Genomic DNA, 11,008 nt, shown 5'->3' with positions numbered 1-11,008 from the left:
AGTGTTTGGCGTCCCGTTTCCCGGAACATACCATGCACTTGGGAGACTCCACACAGTCCTTTGCTTTATGGCCTGCATCTCCACAACGCCTGCACAGCTGGCTCCTATCGGGCCCCTTGCAGGTCCAGGACTTATGTCCGCCCTCAAAGCACCGGAAGCAAATGTCTGGTTGCTGTAGTATGCCCAGAGGACATACAGACCAGCCGACCTTCAACTTGCCCTCTTTCAGGGCCAGGTTAGCGTCCGCCGACGGTAGTCGGAAGGTAGCTATCTGGGTCCCCGCCGGACCTTTGCGGAGGCGGATTGACTCCTTAGCCACCTCCACCCCGCACTTCGCTTTTAGGGCTTGTGCAATGTCGCACCCCTCAGTGATTTCGTCCAGGTTTTTAAGCTGGAGAGTCACTTCTGAGGTGAGTGCCCGCACTTGCACCTCCTTCCCTAGGACCTTTTCAGCTACCGTTTTGTAGGTAGCCCCCTTGTTCTTGGCGTCCTTCCGGAGCTCAAGTATCATCTCGCCAGTGCGAGATCGGCGGATACTCCGCACATCCGCCCCCAGATCCTTGAGCTGGGTTTCCCCCCTCATCTTCTTCAAGACTTCTGAGTACTCTGTAAGTATGAGTGTGTAAAGGGATTTGCTGTTCTACTTAAAGAATAAATGTCTTGCTTTATTGATATTAAGTTTTTTGGCATATTATCGATACACACGAATACATCATCTAAATCCAAGCAGATCAAACAAGAAGGAAACAAAAATTGATAAATAGGTTAGAGTAAATTAATATTCAAGATTGCTTCTGTCTAAATATTTTTATTATATACACCGTCATGTGTTTTGCAACGTCTACCTAAGAGGGAAGCATTCATTAACCTTACAATGATTAATGAATATTGTGACAATTATTTTTTGAATTTTAAGAAAAATACCGGAAACACCGGTTTTTTCGCCTCTCCAATACCGGTATTTCGGTATTGGAAAAAATATCGGTTTTACCGGTTTTTGTTTTACCGGTAAACCACCCTACACTGGGCATAATGAGCACCCACGGGGTATAATGAGCACCCTTATAGAACATTCTTTGAAGGTGTGTAGAAGTACATCAAATGGACCAACGTTTGTTGCAGGATGCCGTTGTACTTGGCGGCTTGTTTCGTGAATGTCCCGTCGCGCCCTATGGTGGTTAATTCTGCCTGCTATCCCTTTTTTGACCAATTAGGTCTTGAAGATTTTTTAATATATGTTCGCACCATCACTGTAAACAAACACTGACTATGTCAAACCGACAAGTCTACTGAGATTATTTTAAGGTAAGTTTCCCACCTGAAGGTGGCCATTTCGCCCTTATCGAAAAAGTTTGAGTTGGAATGAGATTTTTTACACTATTTGTAGCTTAAAACCAAAACTTTAATGATGGTGGAATTTGAGGTACGACTCATACGTCATATTGACGTGTCTACATACTTGATTAAGCCATTAAAACGACCGTAAAAGCTTATTTTGTAGTGCGCAATAATAATATTTTTTTCAAACATTCCAGAATCAAGTTGACTTTAAATATATATTTCCATATTTTAAAAAGACAAGTCCCTTTTGTTTTACAAAAATAGATGGATGCAGTTCCCATCTGGACAAGTTGTTGTGCAACCAGTAAGAAGACACTTCAAAGGATTCAGAATAAACTTTTGAGAATGATTTTGAAGCGTCCTCCCTGGTTTAGCACGAACGCGCTACATAGGCTCACTAATGTAGAAACATTAGAAAATATGTCAAGCCAAATTATCAACAAATTCCGACAAAAATCGTTGCAATCCTCAATTGCAACGATTAGCTCACTTTATAGTCAGTAAGATAGTTTTAAGTTTTGTTTTATTCCTTTTTTTCCTTGACAAGTAGGTTCAATAATTTTCCTACAATTACATTAACTTAACTGCGAAAGCTAAGAACATTCAATAATATAAAAAGCGTACAAATATATATATATATATATATATATATATATATATATATATATATATATATATATATATATATATATATATATATATATATATATATATATATATATATATATATATATATATATATATATATATATATATATATATATATATATATATATATATATATATATATATATATATATAATAGTGTTGAAATGTCACCATTTGGGGCAGATCACACAATATTAATTCTGAATAGATATTAGTACATAAATAAATCATTACAAACATTCCCCCCCCCCTTTAAAAAAAAAGATGGTGCAGTAATTACCATATTGTTTTATAAAATGCATAGTTTCGCAGAAACGAGGGCTGCTCATTACGCCCCGTGTTCCTATATATATGTTTTCTAGAACCGCAATTTTATTACCTAAAACTTTGCTGAAGACACGATTACAATCAAACAAGCTGTTTTTCCGATATATAAATTTTTATCCATCAGTCACCATAGATCAGCGCTTCTCAACCTTTTTTTCTCCGCGTGGCCCTTGGCAATATTTTTCATATCGATTGTACCGATTGTATCGATTGTTTGAAATGTTCTCGCAGAGTGGGAGTGGTAAAGATAAATGTTGTGGTGGTCCAGTTAAGGTGTTTATTTGATTGCTACAGTCATGTTTTAAGAGCAAGATTCAACAACAAATTAAGTATTATAAAGAAAAATCGCTTTGTCCGCCATTACTGATTTTTACTTCGCGTACCCCCTGAAAGCTTTCGAGTACCCTCAGGGGTACGCGTACCCCAGGTTGAGAACCGCTGCCATAGATGAAGAAAAATCCATCAGTCACCATTTTGGATAGGTACATTTGAAACAAAAGGCGCGAGTCTACACGAAGAACTGTCATGGCGCCTTTCCAGTTTTTAGAATTCCAATTAAGGAACATGGCATACAAAAATAAAAGTTAAAGAAAGGTTATAGAAGGATTGTGTTGGTTTTGTCTAAATTCCAATTTTTTTTTAAGTGTCACGAATTTTTTTGTTAAAAGTGAACTTTTTTTTTTATTCGCAGTCAGATTCGTCTGGCTTCGGCTTTCAGTCAGAGTTGCGTGTTATGATGTCAAAGTCATCCGCGAAGCCCAGAAACTGAACAGACCTTGTGAATATCGTGCCCCTCGTGTCGACGCCCGCCCTTCGAATCACACCCTCAAGGGCGATGTTAAACAGCAAACAGGAAAGTCCACCTTGTCTTAACCCGCTGCGCGATTCAAAGGGGCTCGAGAGTATCCCCGTAACACGCACGTAGCACATCACTTGCGCAATGTTAGCCTTGATCAGTCAGTTTATCCGGAAATCCGTTGTCGTGCATGATCTGCCATAGCTGTTCTCGATCGACTGTATCATAGGCCGTCGTGAAGTCGATGAAGATGTGATGCGTGGGCACATTGTACTTTCGACATTTTTGTAAGATCTGTCGGATCGAGATCTGATCCGTGGTGGCTCGGGCTCCCATGAAACCCGCTTGGTACTGGCCCACGAACCTCTTGGTTAGAGGTGATAAACGACGGAGCAGGATCAGTGAGAGTATTTTGTAGGCGACATTGATTTGCGAGTTATCGCAGTAGTTGCGGCACTCCAGCTATCGCCCTTTTTGTAGTTGGGCAGACGAATCCCTCCATCCACTCATCTGGCAGTTTTTCCTCCTCCCAAATCCTGAAAAATAACCATTGCAGCGCTCTTGCAAGCGCCTCTCTCCCATGTTTAAAGAGCTCGCTCGGCAGTCCGTCTTTGCCTGTGGTTTTCTTGTTTTTCAGCTTCCCGATTTCACAAAAAACTTCATGAACATCGGGGGATTCCCGTCCGCGTCGTTGCACATGTCGGCTTGTGGCACATAGCCGCACCTTCCGCATATCACAGGCACGGTACAATTGCTCCAGCTCCTCATGTTCACGATCTTCTTGCTGGAACTTTTTTCGTCTCAAAATCGTGATCATGTTGTTCCCTGCCCGTTAATAATCGGCCTTGTTCTCTCTCGTTGACCTGCCCAGGTCCGGTTCTTCTCATTCACCGCTGCCTCGCATTCCCCGTCATACCAGTCGTTTCTGCTACTCGGTGCTTCCAATCCTAGTGTCGTCGTTGCGGTCTCCCCGATAGCTGTGCGAATGTTGCACCAGCCGTCTTCGAGAGGCGATGCGCCAAGCCCGCTTCGAGCTGTTGCGCGTATTTCTCCGCAGCCTGGAGGTTCCGGAGCTGCTTGTTGTTAAGCCGCGGGGTTCAGTGATGTCGCGCGTGGTATACGGTCGACAGTTTTGAGCGCAAAGTTACCGCAACTAGGTAGTGGTCTAAGCCAATATCCGCACCGCGATTGGTGCGTATGCATACGTTTGTAATGTCTGAGAAGAACCGGCCGTCGCGTCGATGAGAACATAGCCAATTTGGTTTGCTGTACGTTGGTCAGGTGATCTCCAGGTTTAGTACTTTGTACTTCGGACTGCCAGTCCTCGGGAAGCTGCGAAGTTGACGCATCGCTGGCCATTGTCGTTTATCACGGTGTGCTGGCTGTGCGGGCCGATCACCGGCTTGTATATGTGTTCCCTACCGATCTGAGCGTTCATGTCCTCGATGACGATCTTGATGTCTCTACGCGAGCAGCTATCGTAGTTTCTCCAGCTGTGCGTAGAACGCTTCTTTTTATACCTCGGGTCTCCCTTCGTGAGGGCAGTGAACATTAACCCTCTAGTGCACAGTGCCGCCTTTAGACGGTCTTCAGTTGAACCTCTAAAAAGCTCCAATAAGAACTTAAAAAATGTTTATAAAGCTTTATAGTGATTTTTTCGAAGTCCGTCCAAAAATTAATCTGGGCATTAGAGGGTTAAAGATAGTGTAGTCGTAGAACCGACCTTTCACAAACACAACCTGTCGCTGATTTATATTGAAGAAGTATAAGGAAAATTGTCAGACGAAAATTGAATAAAATAAAATAAACCGAAGGGTAGGTTTCAGTGATCTTGCATTTTATAAAAAAAAATCAGTATATTTTTGTATTAATATTTATTCCATTTACATTTCATCAGCACCAGTCTTTAAATGTAACTTTTCTCAAATAAGACATTGTCGAAGGTCGATGGCCAGCGTAGAGCACCAGATGTTTGCATGAGCATAATTGAATGAAGACCAAACTAAAATTCGACTAAACATTGATTCCCCAGTTTCGGTCTCCAGCGCTACCGCAAACCAAGAATGGAGCAACCGTTAACAGTTTTATGTTCCGGTCGGTAAATTGATATACTTCCTGTAATTTAAAGTTAGGCTCCACGTGTGACTGGTTGGCACGATGGAAAAGCTTCATCATAGGTATCTACCGTGGCCCGCCTGGAACCCAATCAAGCCGAGACCAGCCACCTTACCTTATGCCAGCGAGCCTCACACCGTGCACGCATTTAGGGGAAATTAATTTCTTTATCTATGCTTGGTCGAGGCTGACAGTAGGTACTCTGGCGGCCCAACATCAAAGAAGGTGAAATTGAATTATCTCTATCCCATGGCGAGCGTTGCAGAAAAAAATGACACCACAGGTAAAAGTAAACCTATCAAAACATGGGGTAACTTTTTTCCCTCGGCCGACACAAACATCTTCATTCCATCGATCGCCTGCGGATCTCAGTTGTTCATGGTTGGCCGTTCGACCGGTAGGCAATAGGTTTGATGCTTCACGTAATAATTACAGGCGGTATTTTTCTACTGATCTTCTCCCGTAGAAAGAGGCAGTGAGTAGCAGAGTATCAGTAGAAGTTCATCCCCCGGAAGAGATCATTTCGAAATTCGCATTATTGTGTCTCCTGTGCCGCTTTGGAAGTTTTTTTTTCTCCGCCTGTCCGGCCGGCGAGCTATTATAGCCACACTGGATGTCTTGATTTAGAGCGGATTTTACAATCTTGCCGAAAAGGCAATAACCGTGAAGTTCTTTTGTTGGCCTAGGCAAGGGAGGAGGAACCACAAACTCATTGTGGCCCGGAATGAAGTTAAAAAAGTCGTTTCCAAGCAATTTTCGGAACGTTGTTCCCATGACTAACTACGAGGTTGTCGATTTTTCGAGGTTGTGATTTCCAATAGTTCGATGGGAATGCTTTCCTTTGTCTACTACGAATTGCGCTATTTTTGATTACATGTTGGCACGTACAAGGAGCCTTTAATCATTGATATGTCCTGTCCACTTTGTTATGTGCGCAGTAGTTATCTATCTGTTAGAGGACTCATCAATCATGGTGAACATAAAAGCCACCATCCGTGTAATTCTCGAAAAGGAAAGATTTTAAATCTAATGAAACAAATATTAAGTGACTAAGAGATTATTTCTAAGCGAACTGCGAACTTTATAAGGATGCTCCATGATAAAATTGTGTGTGCAAAGTGCAAAACTTCGGGAGCAATTAGGTAGCACGCAATGAATCAGGCAGCGTATCTTCTGTTCTTCTGCCGAACTTCACGAGACCTGATCTGTTTTCAGCCGAACTCGCAAGCACGCAGACATTGCCGAGCGACGACTCCCTGGCTAAATACGGGTTAACTTTGAAACTCGCTGGGTGGTCCCGGCCGTGAATGCCGCTGCAATATTAATAGAGCAATTCGAAATATCGATCGGAGGCAAATTTTCCTTAAAAGTCGCTGTCTGAGCCGGTTGAGCCGAACGTTGCCCACGTTGCTGGTGGGCTGTTGATGGCTTATTGCTTGCGTGCCTTCCTCTGTCTGCTCTTTCACTCACAAAATTGTAGGAAACAGAAAAAAATCCATCGAAATACGTCTATAACGTAGACGCAGGCCAGATGTAGCCAAAATGGGCTTGGCCGAGCAGCGTTTATTCCGATAACGACCGACTTTTGATTGAGGAAGTATTTTGTGGACGATGAAAGCCTATGTCAATCCACGGCATTATCTCCGCTTTATCCTCAAAGACATTCAGTGTCATTAGGAAGCGAGGCGGGGCCTGAAAAAAAATGTCGATTTATTTTCCACCAAGCTACTGTTCATTTCTGAAGTCGCTTTCTACTTTTTTGCTTCTCAAACCCTTTCTGTGGCATGCTTTAACCGTGCCGAAATGATTATTTTCGATGGTAGAACAATCTGTCATTTTTGTTTCAGGGTTTAATTTTGGCTTCTACACTCTTGGGCCCGTGTGGCAAATTTACCAAACAAATAAATTACCGAATAACAATCGTTTGATTGTATTGAAAAGTAATGTTTTATTATATAAATTTTATATGTTTTTTAGCATGCGGATGCAAAATTACTCCAACAATACAAGTTCGAATCGTTTCCAATAATATTTGATTTTGTAGCTTGAAAAAGTCATTTTTTCATAAATCACGTTTGGGCAACCTGAAAACGACCTTTTAGAAAGTCTAAATGTTCTACAAAAATGCTATAAATAACATTATCTTTCAATTTGGGGCTGAGCACCTTGACTTTTTCAACATCGATTTTTTTTTGGGACAGCCTAATGGATTTGTGTATGTGAGTGTGTTTGAAAGGTCTAGTTGCCCCATAGGTTGCTCATGAATTTCACTGTTATCGGATTTTTAGTTTACTTAAATGTTATGTATCAAAATGTAAAAATCACGAAACATCAATATCTCAGAAACCACACAACCGATTTCAACAAAATTGGTGTTCAACAAAAATGGCTGTCTCCAAAACTCTTATTTTATAAATTTAGTAATGACTAACATATGGTTCAAAAGTTATGTGAAGAAATGTTATCCAGAGGCTATTTAAACTCACTCAGTGTTCTTAGAGATGGCTGAGCCGATTTTACAAAATTAGTGTCAAATGACAGGTCTAGTTGCCCCATAAGATGCTATTAAATGTCATTGTCTCAGTACTTTTAGTTTAGGCATTGTGTTTCAAAATGTGAAAATCACGAAACTTTATTATCCCCAAAACTACTTAGCCAATTTTTACAAAACTGGTGTCAAATGAAAAGACTGCCTTGAAAATACGTAAATGATTCTTATGATGATTAAAAATGTGGTTCAAAAGTTATCAAAAGTGCTCCAGAGGGTGTGAGGGTGTTAAAACTCATTCATTTTTCTTAGAGATGTCTGGACCGATTTTCACAAAATTAGTATTGTATGGAAGGTCTAGTTACCCCCAAACCCCTTTAAATTTTATTGTAACCGGACTGTAGATTTGTCTGATATGTATGGAAATGTGAAATCACGTTTTGAAAAGAAACATATTCCATAGTCTGCATAAATTCACTCATTTTCCTCAGAGCTGGTTGGATCGAATTTCACAAAATTAGTGTCAAAGGAAAAGTCCTGCCACCCCATAATACACTACTTAATTACACTGTAATCAGATTGTAGTTTTGTTCGTTATGTATCTAAATGTGAAAATTATAAAACTTCATTACCACAAAAACTACACAACCGATCTGAACAAAGTTGTAATCAAATGAACAGGCTACCTTCAAAACCCTCAACTAATGAATTTTATAATGATTGAATATGTAGTTCAAAAGTTATGAAAAGTAATGTACTCCGAAGACTTTTCGAACTCACTTACTTTCCTCGGAGAATGAATCAATTTCGGCGTTCCTAGAGTCAAATAAAAGGTGTAGTTGTCAAGATTCTAAATTATTTTATTACAGTCAGACTTTTACGTTAACCATTATGTCGAAAATTGTAAAAATAACGGAAGTCTCTTATCTCAAATATTACATAACGTATTTGAACAAAACTGGTGTCATACGAACGGGTTGTCCCTAACAAGTAATTTATTTTAAAGATTTGGAAAGAAACGTAACCCAAAGACTGTTCAAAACCAACTGCTTAAAATAAAATGCTTAACCTCAACATCATTTTTATTTAAGTTGAACGTTCTCGGAGTTAAATTGTTCGAAACTAGGAATCATTTGTTTTATCTTACTACCTCTTTAGCACTACTCATTTCAAAAATATTACCTCAAATTTCATACATTATCATTATGAAACATTTTTACTTGAAATACAACATCGCTATTCTTGGAACCCATGGAGTGGAAATACCTTTATTGGATCGTATTCAGCTATTCTAGGATATATTCCAAAAGATGAAAGCCGCAGTTTCGGATTTCAAAAGAAAATCTGAAGTTGATTCTCGGCCTCTACCAGAAAAACCCACAGTGTCGTGACAATCATAAAAAAATTTTGCCTAATATATTCAAATATACTTCTTCAAAAGTAATTTGTATGTGTGTATCTGTACATGTTTGTATGTGTGAATGTATGTTCGTATGCGTGTGAATGTTTAGTTTAAAATATTTGGTATAATTGTGCTGTTGGCTATCCAATTTTTTCATTGAGAGTGAACTATGAATCCAAAAGAAATTATCAAGATGTAATTTTTTTTTGATATTTTTTTTGGCAAACTTGTACTAACAAATAATGAAGTGCAAATGAGAAAGGCTAGGTCTCAAAGCTAGGTGGATTAATTCGGGTTTTTCTGTTACTGAATCATCCTTAATGTTTTTTTTTTCTTAGAGAGATATTTCTGTTTGTGTTCATAAACATTGGCAATTTTTGTAATGTTTGTATTTTTGATATTTTAAAAATTTTTAACATATTTTACTTTGTGACTTAAAATTACGTCATATATATCCAAATATCTCCCAGATGGTCTCGAGGTACGATGCTGGCCTAACAAGCCAGTCGTCGTAGGTACGAGTTTCGGCTCGAGATAGACTGTTAGTGTCAGTGTTAATAGTTAGTGTCGTAGCGCTAGCCCCACAATTGTTCTGTACAGTAAACAGTCGGCTGCGAAGTCTGTGTATAATAAACAGAAGGGCAAGTTCCGAATCGGAATGTAGCACCAAGGCTTTGCTTTTTTTTAATACAAATATATAACAGAGGAAACTGGAACCCGCACTGGAGATAACTTTTTACAGCACTAAGAAGGTTTTGGATCTTCCGTTTGTGTGGGAAGCACCGGCATACAGTCATGTCTGCAGCACTTCTGAACATGTTTGGATTTTGGAATAAACAAACTTGCCGGCGTCACTATTGTAACTAATGGCACTACTTAGCACCTCAAAATTATCTAATTGAAATAGTTATTATTTTTCTGCCACTCGCCAAACCGCTGCTAATAGTGATGATAGAAAATAAACAAATTTGCCCGGTGTCACTATTGTAACGCCATTGGTATTGCTTTTTAGCACCCCATAATCATCTGATTGTGGAGTAGTTAATATTTTTCTGTCACTCGCGTCTTGTGTTATTCTCTATTTTCTTTTTAGAATTGATTTCTCGATCGCGTCAGTACAGCTTTCGAAAACGGCAAAGAAATATTTCGTTTTCTTTTGGTCCTACATCAACCATGCGGTCGTGTCTTGGATATCACATGGTGCTTTGTTTTTTTTTACGGTAAGTGGTGATCTACCCCTAGCTGTGTTTTCACCACATTCAACATCATTTTTGAATGATTTTAAACCAATTAAACAGCGCTCCTCTTCAAGATTTCCAATAAATTAAAAAAAAAGAGTTGTAAGAGAATTCTAGAGAAACATTTCAAAAGGTTCTATCTGCTTTGATCGATTTTTAATTGAGTACTTTCATTCAATCACCACAACTTATTAAACACCTTTTATGACACGTTACTTGCACAAGTTAATAGCGGAGCGATCACTCTAGCCTTCTGAACTAAAATCACACTTAGAAGAGTTACTAAAGTTGAACCATTACCAAAATGTATAGATGCTCCGGAAAAACGATGAAAGCAGATAGGACCTTTCGAAATGTCTATCTAGAATTATTACAGAAGTTTATCGCTTCACACCATCAAATTGATTAACCCCGATTGAGAGTGTTCCCTAACCTATTGCAAGAAATACAATTCTATATACGTTAACCTTGCGGTCGTGGCTCATACACTATCTCATCAACTATTTGCCTTTTTGACATTTTTAACATTTAACATTTTTGACATGGTTCAAAAATTTTCGAAAGAATTCATGTCCACTTGAACAGCTGGATGGAAAGTTTCTGTCACTCCTTTCCATAGCAAACCAAATTTTTCACAGCAGTAATTGAATTAA

The sequence above is a fragment of the Wyeomyia smithii genome, chromosome 2 (genome assembly GCF_029784165.1).
Source record: "Wyeomyia smithii strain HCP4-BCI-WySm-NY-G18 chromosome 2, ASM2978416v1, whole genome shotgun sequence".
NCBI lineage: Eukaryota > Metazoa > Arthropoda > Insecta > Diptera > Culicidae > Wyeomyia > Wyeomyia smithii.
The sequence above is the reverse complement of the archived record's forward strand: the minus strand, read 5'-3'. Positions refer to the sequence as shown.